The 15,624-nt window shown below is 45.0% G+C and overlaps 1 non-coding gene across 1 annotated transcript; it reads left to right on the top strand.

The window, feature by feature from the left end:
• The first annotated feature begins 1,627 nt into the window (after positions 1-1,627).
• Positions 1,628-1,700, top strand: trnat-ugu (transfer RNA threonine (anticodon UGU)). Its single transcript has one exon. It is a non-coding gene; the product is annotated as a tRNA-Thr (tRNA).
• The last annotated feature ends 13,924 nt before the right edge of the window (positions 1,701-15,624 follow it).

Below are 15,624 nucleotides of genomic sequence, written 5' to 3'. Positions count from 1 at the left end.
GTACAAATCAGTTGTTCCCAGACTCAGTTACAAATAGGTATTGTCCTTCGAATACATCCTGCAGAGGTCATAGAAAGAGAAACGTTGTTCTGGAGGAGGGAGGAGATGGACTCTCCAGCGAGATGCAATATGTGCCCTGGGTATTCAGGGAGCAATTTCTACTTGAACGTCAGCAATAAATTCAATGTGAGTTGTCGGTGCTTCAGTAAGGATATCCTCACTGCCATCTGCCACTGGCTGCAATCACAGCTACAACCTCGGAACAAGGGCAAAGACTGTACCTGTGAAGGTGACTGTCTGGCTTCTTCCAAATGGAGCTGGAGATATTTGCAAGGTCCTGCAAATTGTTGTCCACTACTCACTAAGACTCTGCATTCAAGAAGGGCTATGTTTCATTTTTACCTGGCATGCAATGATGCCCAACCAATCCTCTAGATCAGCCTTGGCAGTGGTCAAGATGACTTGAATCTAACATACCAGCTGTAATGGAGCCACCAGGGCAAACCAGAAGCTAGCGACTGGGCGATAAGACATATTGGCTGATGATACGGCTCATGGCTCCAGCATGGATGGCATGGTAGCACAGTGGTTGGCACTGCTGCCCCACAGCTCTAGAGACCCGGGTTCAATTCTCAGCTTGGGTCACTGTCTGTGTGGAGCTTGCACATTGTCCTTGTGTCTGCATGGGTTTCCTCCGGGTGCTCCAGTTTCCTCCCACACTCCAAAGATGTGCAGGTTAGATGCATTGGCCATGCTCAAATACCCCTTAGTGTTCCGGATGCGTAGGTTAGAGTGATTAGCAAGGTAAATATATGGAGTTACAAGGAGAGGGCTTGGTTGGGATTGTTGTCAGTCTGGGCTCAAAGGGCTAAATGGCCTCCTTCTGCCATGTAGGGATTCAATGATTCTATGTGACCTATTTATACACGCAGGACATGCATATTATGGAAGCCATGCTGATACATGAAATGTAACACAGCAGACCATTGATGCTATAGCAACACTCCCCCTGCCTGGATTGCTCTGGAGGTGCTTTGTGGTACTCTGTTGAGAGGGTGTAGCCGTTCCTGATCATCTGAATTATGCTGCACAATGTTACTAGGAGCAAGTGGAGGGAGATGAGGGGAGGAGGCAACCCAGAGAGCTCTTTCCTTTCCAGATTGTCAATGGAGAACTAATTCAAGTGTAATATCAGTAACTACGCTCCGATTCACCATTCACTAACAGTCACCTACCTGACAGGAGTGGAGCTTGACGGGGGAGACAGAGTGAGGACTGCAGGAGTGGAGAAAGGGGGGAACTCAGCATCGGGGGTGGCTGGGCTGGTCGGTGGGGCCAGAGATCAGGGGTTAGTGCCGGCAGTCTTGTGTTGGGGTGTATGGTAGGGAATTGTGATCGGGTAGGGACGGGCAGGTCTCCTCCCAATGGAAATAAAGACAAAGTAGGTGTGTTACCCTGGGAGGTTTCATTCTGTGAGGGGCGCTATTTCTATATTGCTGATGTTGGCAAGTGAATAATGAAGAGACGGAGGCAGGTGTTTGCAGAATGGGTCACAATCTAAAAATGTAACAGTCCCCATCCAATTCCTCAAACACATGGAACTATCTCTCTATAGCATATAGCATGTGGCTCCATAGCTCAGGGGTTAGAGCACTGGTCTTGTAAACCAGGGGTTGTGAGTTCAAATCTCACTAGAGCCTTGTTGCATTTAGTGCTGTTTTTGCACAGTATAAAGGGACAGATCTTCCTATACACTGTGCACAATGGCTACCCCATGTGAATAGGCTCCTCCTACTCCCCTTACTGGTGGCAATCACATTATGTCCTTTGTACTGCTTAGTGTATTGTAAATGACCTCCACTTAGCTCGCTGGAAAAACGGGTGAGAAAACCTCTCATTTCTCACCTGTCCAACACTTAAAATTTTTCTGAGAAAAGTCCACGTTGGAGGCTTTGGGTGGTTTTGACTCAGCAGAATACTTACCCTAGAAACGAAAAATTAAAACCAGTTCCAACTCCTGATGGTTATGCTATTGATTATGCCCCACTCCCGCTGGGCTTGCTGACTACCCCCACCTCTTGACCACCCTCCCCAACTCCACCTATCCCCTGACTACCTCTTCAACGCTGAATGACCACCTCCCTAATTAGTGACCAGCCCTGCAACCCCCCAACTCCCCGAATACACCCCACCTCTGACTATCCTCCCAATCACCCTGACTATACACTAATTACCCAATCCACTGCTCTATCTCCACCCCGAGTACACTGCTCACCTCCTCACCCTGGACTGTCCTATCATTCCAATGACCTGACTATTCCCACATACCATCATTCCTGACTATCCATTTTCATGCTCTGCCCATCATTGCCTGCCTCTGATTTGCCAAATCCCCTCACTCACTTATCTTACACACTGACCTCCCCTCCATAACTTGTCGAAGTGTCATTCAAACAAAGAGACATTTAAACTTGTTGGATTATGCTGTGAAATGGGGGCATGGCTTCTTCATTTAACTCCCTTACCCCCTGCCACTCCTGCCCTCCCACCCAATATCCCTGCATTACAAGGGGAAGGACTCCTGGAGTGTGTAGGCTTTGTATTTCCCAGGAGACCTGGTAGAGATGTCAAGGGGAGAAATGTGGACAAGTGAAAGGTAAGTAAATGTGGGCAGAGTGATAATCCCATGGTGATTACCACTCCTCGGAAAGTCTGGCCATTTGTTCCATTTCTCTTCTCCATCGCACTCCACCTCAGCACCCCCGTGTCCCTCCCCACACACCCTAGTTATTGGAGGACATCCCTTTACTTGACATCTCCTCCACCAATACCTCAAGCTCACTCATCATGTGTCATTTGTCACTGTTTTCTGGGACAGATGCAGTTCTTGCGTGACTCCCAGTACCTCAGCTTCATCTTCTTATGTATTATAAGCTAGTGGGAAGCGACAGTTCCATTGTCACCCATCAGCACGCAGGCAATGTGCAGTTAATACTGGCTGCCAACATAGCAAAGTTCAGTCAACATTTATGGGTTAACCCTGCCTCGCTGTCCCCTAGTCCATGTTCAGGGGCTGTCGAATTTAATATTCTGAGGTAACTCGGCCATGTAAAGTAGGCAAAACTTCACTTTCTGGATTTGGGTCACCTTTGTGTCAATCAATCCCATCATGATTGAAGCTCATTATTAAATGCGGATCTCCTAACCTTGGATCGGCTCAGCACCAAGCTTGAATAATTTGGGAGACAAATCCAATATGAAGCATTGATGTTGCTTGTTGTATACAATTAACACAATGAAATGCGCGCCTCTGTGAATGAAGGAAATACTTATCCACATTTTGTGCAACCTATGTCAGCATCATTCTTTGCCAAATCAGCTACAACAAGCTCCAACTCCCTCTATTACACAGGCAAACCCTTTGGGTGGGATTTTTTGGCAGCGCTTGACCCAAAACTGGAAAATTCTACCTGAGGCTGCACCCCCCTACCACCACCCCACCCCACAACCCCCCACAACCTCTCACCCGCTACAATTCTCGTAGCGGGTACAATGGGAAAACTCCCCCTTTTGTCCTGGTCGGAGTGACTGCTCCCTCTCCACACAATCAGCAACCCATCCTTTGCCGTCAACCAGAGGTGCACCATGGGTGCAATGTGCACAGAAAACAACACCTAGGCCCTACTGTGTCAAAACAACAAGTGCATGGGAACACCATCAATCTAATTTTCCGTCCAAGTCAGGCACCCCTGACTCAGGATCACCATTCCTTCATTCACACTGGAACTCCCTTCCTAGCCGCCTAGTTCCTTGTTAATCTGTTCCTGGGATGTGGGAGTCACTGGCTAGGCCAGGATTTATTGCCCATCCCTAATTGTCCTTGAGAAGGTGTTGGTGAGCTGCCTTCTTGAATCGCTGCAATCCCTGTGGTGTAGGTATGCCTGGAGACTGGTGTTGTGAAACTTCTTACTGTGTAGGTACACCCACAGTGCTGTTAAGGAGGGAGTTCCAGGATTTTAACCCAGTGACAGTGAAGGAATGTATTTCCAAGGTGATGAATGGCTTGGAGGGGAACTTCCAGGTGATGATGTTCCCAGGTGTCTGCTCATGCAAGCAATTTTTCTCGCTATAAGATTCAAGAAAAGGAACCACCAGCACTTTGTCAAGAGCAATTATAAGGGAATACTTACAGCACCGTTCGGCCCGTTCAACTCAGACAAGCTCTCTGCAAGGGAAATTTAGCTAGACCCGCTCCAAATTCCTTCCCCTCCCTCCTTAAATTTCCACCTTGCTAGTGTACCCTTTTCCCCCAGAATTAATTTACAAATACTCCCTCCTACCCAGCACTTCTTCCTGTAGAAAGTATTTGACCCCTGCATATTTGAGGCAGGATTTTTTTTGTGTGAGGGCAGAATCAAACAGTAAGGCTTGACTCAGATCAGTACTAATGGGGAGAAGACAAGGTGAGAAATCAGTAGCAGTGAAAGGATTCTCGCTGCAATGACATTCTCTCTGCAGTATTGCCCAGTCTTCCTCGGTGTCGCTATAATCTTCCTTCCATATAACAGCTTAAAACCAAAGACGTTCCAGAGAATCTGGAAAGGTCAAAATATTTAAAGAGGTGAGGGATCAGAATCCCGCTTTTTGATACATCAAGCCAACTATAGATTTTTCTCTGACTCGTTTTTTAATAAAATGCAGAGCGCTTGCCATCAAATAAATCTTTTGCACTATTAAAGTTTATTTATTCATGTCACAAGTGGATTTACATTAACACTGCAATGAAGTTACTGTGAAAATCCCCTAGTCGCCACACTCCAGTACCAGTTTGGGTACACTGAGGGAGAATTCAGCATGGACAATGCACGAGCCAGCATATCTTTTGGATTGTGGGAAGAAACCAGGGCACCTGGAGGAAACCCACACAGACACAGGGAGAATGTACAGACTCTGCACAGACAATGACCCAAGCCAGGAATCGAACCCGGGTCCCTGGTGCTGTGAGGCAGCAGTGCTAACCATTGTGCCACAGTGCCTCCCCTCAATTGGGCGCTAAAGGGAGTCAGCAGCCAGGCAGAAGGTCCTTTAAATTTGGACAGACAAGAACTTTTATTGTGAGGTTAGGAAAATTGGAGTTTGCCAGATTTGTGATTTGTGCACTGCCATCCATTCTAGTCTGCTGCATCTTGTCTCTGTGCTAGAAGATGGGTGAAATATGCTTTGAGCAGCATCGAGAGACTGAAAGAGTTTCCATTTATATAGAACCTTCCACATCCTCAGAATGTCTCCTGCTGTTTTACAGCCATTGATGCCTGCAGCTGTCATAACACAGGACAACACACTAGACAATTTACACACAACACACGGTGGTGTGGTAGCAACCAGATATTTTAATGACTGAGGGATAGATATTGACCAAAACACCTGCTGAATTATTTCTCATCCACCCGAAGTGGGGCCCTGATTAAGAACATAAGAACATAAGAACATAAGAAATAGGAGCAGGAGTAGGCCATCTAGCCCTTCGAGCCTGCCCCGCCATTCAATAAGATCATGGCTGATCTGTTGTGGCTCAGTTCCACTTTCCCGCCCTCTCCCCATAACCCTTAATCCCCTCTCTTATCAAGAACCCATCAACCTGCTTCTTAAAAATATTTAGCGAGGCAGCCTCCACCACTTCAACGGGCAGAGAATTCCAGAGATTCACCACCCTTTGAGTGAAGAAGTTCCTCCTCAACTCCGTTCTAAACCGCCTCCCCTTTATCTTGAGGCTGTGCCCCCTAGTCCTACTGTCTTTTTTGAGAGGGAAGAGTCTCTCCACCTCTATCCTATCCATCCCATTCATCATCTTATACGTCTCAATGAGATCTCCCCTCATTCTTCTAAACTCTAACGAGTACAAGCCTAGTTTATTCAGCCTCTCCTCATAGCTCAATCCCCTCAACTCCGGTATCAGCCTAGTAAACCTCCTCTGCACTCCCTCCAGGGCCAAAATATCCTTGCGCAGGTGCGGCGCCCAAAACTGCACACAGTACTCCAGCTGCGGCCTCACCAATGCCCTATACAGCTGCAGCAAGACCTAAAACTATCCATCTGATTTGAATTGATTTGATTTGATTTATTATTGTCACATGTATTAGCATGCAACAAAAAGTATTGTTTCTCACACACTGTACAAAGCATACTGTTCATAGAGAAGGAAAGGAGAGAGTGCGGAATGTAGTGTTACAGTCATAGCTAAGGTGTAGAGAAAGATCAACTTAATGCAAGGAAGGTCCATTCGAAAGTCTGACAGCAGCAGGGAAGAAGCTGTTCTTGAGTCTGAAGGCTGACACTTTTGTAGGTAGGTGAAACCATTCCAATATCCAGCCTGAACCTGTTTTAGTGAGACGTGGTGTGAGGGCGAAATTGCTGAGGACCAGATCTCAGTGCGACTAAGCATCGTTTTAACTATTTGCTGCTCCACAGCGCATATACAATTGTCAATACATTATATCCATCAACTCCAAACATGACTAACATACAAAACTGCTCCCTTTCATCCTTTTTCTTTAATTTCAAAGACTCCACACCCTGACAATCACTCAAAGGAATATGTTTCCATCTGTGCAGATGATTAATTCTGCCCATCATTTCCTTGCGAGTTATCTAAATCAGCCCCTAAAAGCACACTCCATATAATACATAAATCATACCAGTAACAATGATTGGCACTGAGCCCCTCCTTTCGATCATACCACCTTCCCAAATTGAGTTAATGAATCTTCTCTTCTTGGTTTTCTTAGGCAGTTTCTCAGGATCGGGGCTAACTTGCTTCCACTTCAGCACGATGGATTCTGAGATGGCCAATAAGTCCAACATATGATCCGCAGACTCTGCTACATGAGGGGGAAGGAGGGGCTTGAAGAGTTGGATAGATGAGTTGTTGGAGGTTTGTGTGCTCACTCTGACACCTCAATTTTGTCTCTGCGTCTTACTAGAGGGGTCTCTTGATGTATTTGCTGCCTTCTCCATTTTGATGAATCAAGAGTCAGGGTCTCTGTTGAGTTGGGAGGTATGTTTATTTATTATTGTCACAAATAGGTTTACATTAAACTGTAATGAAGTGACTGTGAAAATCTCCTAGTTGCCACATTGTGGCACCTGTTCGGGTACACTGAGGGGGAATTTAACATGGCCAATACACCTAAACAGTACATCTTTCGGACTGTGGGTGGAAATCGGAGCATCTGGAGGAAACCCATATTTACACGGGGAGAACATGCAGACTCCACACAGACAGTGACCCAAGCCGGGAGTCGAACCGGGGTCTCTGGCACTGTGAGGCAGCAGGGTTAATGACTGTGCCATTTGACCTCTTTAAAGCACATTTCCGCTGATTTCTGGGAGTCCACAGCCGAGTTCTGAGTGTGAGTGAATAGCCCATTAACAAACAAGGAATTGTTCTCATTCTATCCCATGTTTAACCCTTATCGCACAAAACTGCTTTGATGGGCATTACAGCATTCTCAAAGAGTTTCACCCAGTGACAATTTTACATTAAAACACGAGAACTAATCTAGACACAGTAGAACCATAGTCATTACCTTGTGGATCCTGTTCACAGTTTGACCACAGGCGTTCAGTGGCCTGGACAATCATTTTTAATTGAAAAAAATAACATCTTCTTGTGTGAGCTTGAGCACTCCAGCTAATTTCTTGGTTAGCATATTCATGAAGGCAGTTCAATTGTGTATAAATAATTTCAGTTCACTGCTTGTTTTATGAGCTCATTAAGGAATCCCATTGGTTCCTAGAGGCATGCTGGGATTCAAAGTCTTATCAACTTTGGTCAGTTGACCAAATGGGCTTTCGAGCACAATCGCTTAACCCTTTAATGTCAGTTTACTGTTGAGTTAAAATGTCTTCTGTTTGCAAAACTGTTCAGGTACACTGAAGGAGAATTTGGGATGGCCGGTGTAGCTAACCAGCACGCCTTTCAAACTGTGGGAGGAAACAAGAGCACCCGGAGGAAACCTGCACAGACATGGGGAGAATGTACAGGCTCTATACAGACCCAAGGTGGGAATGGAACCCGGGTCCCTGGCGCTGTGAGGCAGCAGTGCTAACCATTGTGCCACCGCGTTGGACACTAGATAGTGGTCTGAAGGAGCCATGATTCATACTTTTCCTTCTTTGCTAACCTTTAAATGGTATGACCAATTTTAGTTACCTCAGTAACATCCATCACAACTGTTCCTCACAGACCAGGGTGGAATCTAGCATCTCTCATTGTAACACTAAGCCTTGGGGGAGAATGATTAACTGTAAATTCAAAGAATAAATGAAATATTTATGAGTATTTACGGTGCTAATCTGTCTCTTCCAACTCTTCAGTCGACAGCCAAAGCAGGCAAACTGGCATAAAGTCGCTGCATTATTGATCATATCATGAACTCCAAGAGACTCTTCGATGTGACATTCTTTTTTTAATACATTTTTGTGCTTATCATAATAGAGAGTGACAGTGCTGAGGAAGATAACATTGTCCTACTTAATGCCAGCATCATGTGCTCTCAAGCCAAGTACAGCATGGTTCAATGAATAGTAAAGTTCCTCCTACTCCATCACAAGCTTCATAAAGGGCTGCTCTTGACTCCTTCCCCTGCTCCCACACCCCCCCAGCAGAGTGTGTGACATCCATTAGAGCTAAGATTAGTGAGAATTTAGTGCTGTGGGTAGCTTTGTGCTATTGACCCGAACTGAGTTCAAACGGCCCCAATCTCATTTCAGATGGGACACTGAGAGCGAGGGCCTGTCAGACACTGAATAGATCGGAGGTGTGAGCCATAAACCTGCCTCATAAAACACTAACATTAAAAACGCAGGCTCTGTCTATCAACAGCTCTCTGGGACTGCCTGCTGTGTGCTCACTCTGAACTCACTGATTTATTGCCAACAACATAGCCACTTACGTAGCAACATGGCAGCACTGTGGCACAGTGGTTAGCAGTGCCAGGGACCTGGGTTCAATTCCAGTCCATGGTCACCGTCTGTGTGGAGTTTGCATCTTCTCTCTTTGTCTGTGTATGTTTCCTCTGGGTTCTCCGATTTCCTCCCACATTCCAAAGATGTGCGGGTTAGGTGGATTGACCATGTGGAATTGCCCCTTAGTGTCCCAAGATGTGTAAGTTAGAGGGATTAGTGGGGTAAATACATGGGGTTATGGAGATGGTGGGATAGTCTGTAAGAGAGCTGGTGCAAACTTGATCAGAAGGAATGGCCTCGCTCTGCGCTGTAGAGATTCTATGATTCACTTCAAGAACCTCATCTTCCTTGTTGTTTTCAGGCCAACCGAGTCTCACACCATGGAAACCACAACTGAAAATATCTTCTCATGTGCGATCATCTTTCCTTTCAGTTACTATAGTCAGGTTACAATTACAATCAATGGGAGGCAAAGTCCCTGTGACATTATCTCTACACTATTAATCCGGAAACTCAGCTAATGCTCTGGGGGTCCTGGATTTGAGGTCCGCCACAGTAAGTTTGGAATTCAATAAAAAAATCTGGAATTAAGAATCTACTGACAACTATGGAACAATTGTCAGAAAAAACCCATCTGGTTCACTAACGTCCTTTAGGGAAGGAAATCTGCTGTCCTTACCCAGTCTGGCCTACATGTGAGCCTGGTTGACTCTCAACTGCCCTCAGGCAACTGGGGATGGTCAATAAATGCTGGCCAGACAGAGACACCCATGTCCCACAAACGAATAAAAAAAGAGCTCTGGTCAGGGAGCCCACTCAGTAGGAGCCCTGATTTAAGAACATAAGATCATAAGAAATAGGAGCAGGAGTAAGCCATCTAGCCCCTCGAGCCTGCCCCGCCATTCAATAAGATCATGGCTGATCTGTCATGGCTCAGTTCCACATTCCCTCCCTCTCCCCATAACCCTTAATCCCCTTGCCTATCAAAAACCTATCAACCCGCGTCTTAAAAATATTGAGCGAGGCAGCCTCCACCACTTCAACAGGCAGAGAATTCCAGAGATTCACCACCCTTTGAGTGAAGAAGTTCCTCCTCATATGATAATCAGTTTATATGATAATCAGTGTCGTCAATGTGTGGGCCCAGATCGGTTGTGGTTAAGATGGATGGAGCATCTTGGAGAAATCAATAAATTTAACATTTAAACAATGAGATTCTCTTAGAACACTGCCGTGGGGAAAAAAGGCTGAGTAAGACTTTTATGTCGAAGATTTTCTTTTCTTCTACTGTACACTCAAAAAAGTTGGGACTATGGAGTTCAGTTGAACAAGGCATCTGGGTGAATTCCCCTTGCCCACTATGCCTACATGCGTTATATTCATTGTTCATAGAATCAAAGGATCCCTACAGGACAGAATGAGGTCATTTGTCCATTGTGCCTGCACCAACTGTAATAGAGCATCTTACCCAGTTGCTATACCTGTAACCTCATGTATTTACCTCATTAATCCCCCTAATCTACACAGGGGCAATTTAGCATGGCCAATGCTAACCTGCATATCTTTGGACTGTGGGAGAAAACCAGAGCACCTGGAGGAAACCCACACAGACACGGGGAGAACATGCAAACTCCACACAGCCAGTCAAGACTGGAATTGAACCCGGGTCCCTGGCATTGTGAGGCAGAGGTGCCACTGTGCTCAGTGTTGAAGAAATATGGGTCTGATCACTGATTTTAAAGGCAAATGGGCTGATGGAAGGTTTTTGTTTTTTTGTTAACGGTCTCTTCAACTGCAAAGGCCCTGAGCTTTGGTTTATTCCTGCCCTAATACCTCATTATGTAGCTTGGTGTCACAGTTGTCTTTGGGCGTTTAGCTGTGGTGAAGTCACAACAAAATGCAAGTTGTTGCTGCTGTTAAATTTTATTGTCCATTTTTCTTCATGGACTGCCGGGTGCAGTCTATCAGATGAGCAGTTACGTTAACGTGCCATCTGTCTGTGCTTGCACGCCTTAAAGATTCCATGGTACGATTTGAGGAACAATGAATGACTTTACCTTTTGGCAATCTCCTACACATAACCAATAATACTAAATCAGAATGATGGCTTATTCATGTTACTATTCCACGTTTGGATCTTACTATGTAAAATTACCACAGCTTTTGCCTAAATAATAATTGTCAATGCACTTTAGAGCAACTTATTTTGTCCAAGCTAGTTTAACTTAGACAAAATAAATTGGGGTGGCACGGTGGCAGAGTGGTTAGCACTGCTGCCTCATAGCAATAGGGATCCAGGTTCAATTCCTGAGCTTGGTTCACTATCTGTGTGGAGTTTACATGTTCTCCCCATGTCTGCGTGGGTTTCCTCCCACAGTCTGAAAGTCACGGTAGTTAGGTGCATTGACCCGAACAGGCACCAGAGTATGGCGACTAGGGGAATTTCACAGTAACTTCACTGCAGTGTTAATGTAAACCTCACTTGTGACACAAGTAAATAAACTTTTTTTCTTAAGACGTTTCTGAAAGATGTGTTTGGAAAAGGATAATGTAAATATTATTTATAGAGTCAGTGAGTGTGGAGGACGGGAGAGGTGGTTGGTGGGGTGGGGGAGGCGGGGAACAGGGGGTGTAATCTCATATAAAGAATTAATGCTAAATATTGTAAATATATAATCGAGGAGCAGAATTCTCCCATTTTGAGACTAAGTGCTCCTGTGATGGGCATGAATGGTGCTTCCACTGCCAGTGGTGTTCACACACCATTCTGCCCATTCAAATGGGATAGCCCAGGCCCCCCCCCTTGAAACATGCGGATTATCTGATTCCAGCGGTTGCTGCTTCACTGGAGTCAGGAATCACCTCAATCAGTGACAAAAGGAAGCAAATTGAAAGCACCCCCTGCACACCTCACACTCATGTGACCAGGGAAGACAGCTGGAAGGGAACCAGCCCCATTTCCTGTATGTGGACATTGTCCGGATGTTAGACGCCATTAAGTGAGAAGGTCCACCCTGTTCCCCAGGTAGGCAGGAGGCTACCTGCGAATGTAATAGCGGAAGCCCGGTGGCTGAGGCTGTGAGCAGTAACAGCATGATCAGGAGGAACGCAGCACAATGACCTCCTTAGAGCTGCAAATCTAAGTACTCACTGGTCCTCCCCAGTACCATTCCTGACCCGAGCCCTAGGTGGTTCAATAAACACTTCAAGTCTTCGACCAGCCAGACAACCCTCATCTCCCTCAGAGCCCCCTCATTCGCCCACCCCCAATGATCCCCTTCAATCTCACCCCACCCGCCCATCCCGAAACCCACCATGATCCCTCACATCCCTTGTAAGATGTAGCAAATCCATGATTTGGATGAACTCCGTAGGATACACGGGCGTGTATCCATCAAGCCTGTTGCAACATGGCCAATTTCAAGTGGGAAAATGGACATTTTAAAGACAGTATTATTTTAAGAGGTTACGTTCAAGCAAAATGGCTGCAAACCAGATATGGGAATATACAACACCATCAGGCCATCCAAGGAGTGAACAAAGGGGGCCATGAGTCATGGCAAAACTAACTGACAAGATTATGCAGAGGGTTCTGGTATAGTGTCCCCATAACAGGAGGGTTTGAGGGAAGGTGGGCGGAGGCACACCGCACTGAGGGCCCTAACCCCCTTTGAAGAAGCGGTCAGGAAATTGCAGAACAGGCCTGGAATGGTCAGTAGCCAGCTGCAAGGTCAAGTGAGAGTCCAAAGCACCTTTATCCAGTTGACATATCTCAAGTGAATCAAACATTCTCCACACCACGAGGTTCCCAAAACTAACCCATGTCCTTTCTCTTCTGGGATCACCGTCACCTTTTGCAGTCACCCTCATCAATGAGGGATGATGAGATGGGTGGACAGAGTTCCTGTCTCCAGCTCAACACTCATGGTCTCACAGGCTCTACAGTTTTACCCTCAAGTAGACAGCCATGTGAGCCTGAGTTAGATTCAACTGCGCCATTCTTGCTGCAGGAAACTCTCTCCCTCGTCTTACACCACTGCAGCAGCCCTCTGATCTTCTGGGTGTGAATCCTGTGGGGCAGAGTCATGTCTGGGTTGGCTCTGGCGCTTTCTCAAACTCCAGCTTGTCTCAGCATCAAAGATCAGAGCCACTGCTATCTGGAATGGCTCCAATCCAAAATCCATCCTCAATCAGTGAGTACATGGAAGAGAGTGTGGGGGAGAGACAATGTAATCCACCTTTGTACTCTGATGTCCCCCTATGGCAGAGCAGAGACTGGAGGGTGACTAACGCTCAGCATTCTCCCCTGCTACCCTGCAACTATGCTTTAAAGCAGCTACTCTCCACCCCATCCAGCTTGCACAGTGAGACCATTATCTCTCGCCCCTCCTCTTCTTGCTACCATAATCCTTAAATCATTAAATGAAATGATAAATGAAAAATATGATTAAAATTTTTTGCTTTGATTTTTGATTTGATTTATTATTGTCACATGTATTAGTACACAGTGAAAAGTATTGTTTCTTGCATGTTATACAGACAAAGCATACTGTTCATAGAGAAGGAAAAGAGAGAATGCAGAATGTAGTGTTACAGTCATAACTAGGGTGGAGAGAAAGGTCAACTTAATACGAGATATTTGGCATGTCAGCTACAACTCTTGCCAGCTTTTACAGTTGCGCCATAGAAAATATCATTTTCAGATGTATCACTGCTTGGTGTGGCTCCTGTTCTGTCCAAGACCACAAGAAACTACAAAGAGATGTGAATGTAGCCCAGTCCATCACTCAAACCAGCCTCCTATCCACTGAGTCTGTCTATCTTCCCACTGCCTCGGAAAAGCAGTCAGCATAATTAAGGACCCCACGCACCCCAGACATTCTCCCTTCCATCTATTTCCGTTGGGAAAAAGGTACAAAGGTCTGAGGTCATGTACCAACTGATTCAAGATCAGCTTCTTCCCTGCTGCCATCAGACTTCTGAATGTACCAACCTTACACTAAGTTGATCTTTCACTACACCCTAGCTATGATTGTGACATTACATTCTGCACTCTCTCCTTTCCTTCTCTATGAACAATTTGCTTCATCTTTATAGCCTACAAGAAACAATACTTTTCACAGTATACTAATACATGTGACAAAAATAAATCAAATCAAATCTTCCACCCACCCATTAACATAATGTGCATTCTTTACAATTTGGTTAGACAGGGCAGAAAAGAGGACAGGTTAATATATGAAGAAGTTAAGTATATAAGGTCTTCGATACTTATTTTTGTCTTTGAAAGCAAAATTTAGCAGGGTACCCAAAGAAATGGGGACAGCAGATTCCTTTTTCAATGAGTATATCAATTAGTTGAAATTTGTGAATCAGAGATCCAATAGACAAATCAACTTGGAATTATGTTGTTGTGGGAGTCTTACCAAGGGACACTATTGGATTTTTTTTGCAGTTGAGAGAAGAATTGACCTTATCGAAAGTTGTGCAGATGAGGCAGGTGGAATAAAAAAAAGCAAAACAAAATTTTCATTCAAGGCAAAAAATAAATCTTATGGGGAAGGAAGCTGATCCAGTTTACTCCAGTTTAAAATATGAAAAAGTTGCAGTGCACCCTGCCCCAGACAGAGAGGAAGAGAGGACAGCTCATTCTAGAAACGAGAAGTTTCCAGGAGGTTTGAAATTAAACAAATAATGAGGAACTGCCATTGGAACAGGGTGTTGGTCACTGAAGCTAAGGACAAAGTTGGAAGTATGGACCTGGGTGAAGCTGGCTAGAGAAGATCCACAGATCAGAAGCAATCATAAGTTAGTGTCCAATTTCCAGCCTATGGGAACAATAGTACTTCGTGGAGACTGAGTACCTGAGGTTTTGTGTAGAAGTTTTAATGCTGTGGCAATTAAAGCCAAAGGAAATACTGAAAGGAGAGTTGTAAAACCAGGAGGTGGATCCTTGCTGAAACAGCTGAAAGAAAGCATTGTTTGAAAGAATAGTTAGAAAACCTGGGGGTGGATTCTTGATTAAGAACAGCTGAGGGATGTTTGAAATAAGATTTCAGAGTGGAGTTTTGAACACTTCCGTGACAATTACCTGTGGTGGAGGGATTGGGAGATAAATCCACATAAGATTGATTGAGTGTTATTTGCCATTTGGGTTTCAGAGTAGGATGTTATCCTTAAAATCTATGCACATTTGTGAAATAAAGGAGTATTACAATGGTCAAATTCCTCATGTTTAGTAATTTTGTTTGCAAATCTAATTGGCATTCCCGTGACTCTGCTCCTCCATGTTTTCTAAGATAAAGTAAAAGTTACAATCGTCAGAGCCAGGGTTCCATTCTGGAATCTTCTTGTCCAATAGTAAAATCAAATGGGATTGTAACAATGTAAAGTCGAAAGATTTGCATTGATCTACAACTCTACATTCAAGGAGCTGAATTGGAAAACTTTGAGGAAACCAAACAGAAGGTTTCTCTGGAATTACAGGTGAAATAGCTGGGGAAACATTTACAATGTCAGCAGCAAATAAAAACAGATGCATTGTCATACGTTCCTATTAGCCTGAACCGGAGGACATAAATCTTATTTTGCCGGTAGAATCATACAGCTCATTGACAATGAAATTTCTACCCAGTGACTGCACAGGTCATAGAATCC

This window comes from Carcharhinus amblyrhynchos, chromosome 26, assembly GCF_965287045.1.
Source record: "Carcharhinus amblyrhynchos chromosome 26, sCarAmb.v2.hapA, whole genome shotgun sequence".
NCBI classification, from domain to species: domain Eukaryota; kingdom Metazoa; phylum Chordata; class Chondrichthyes; order Carcharhiniformes; family Carcharhinidae; genus Carcharhinus; species Carcharhinus amblyrhynchos.
This window is presented reverse-complemented; position numbering and strand designations above follow the sequence as displayed.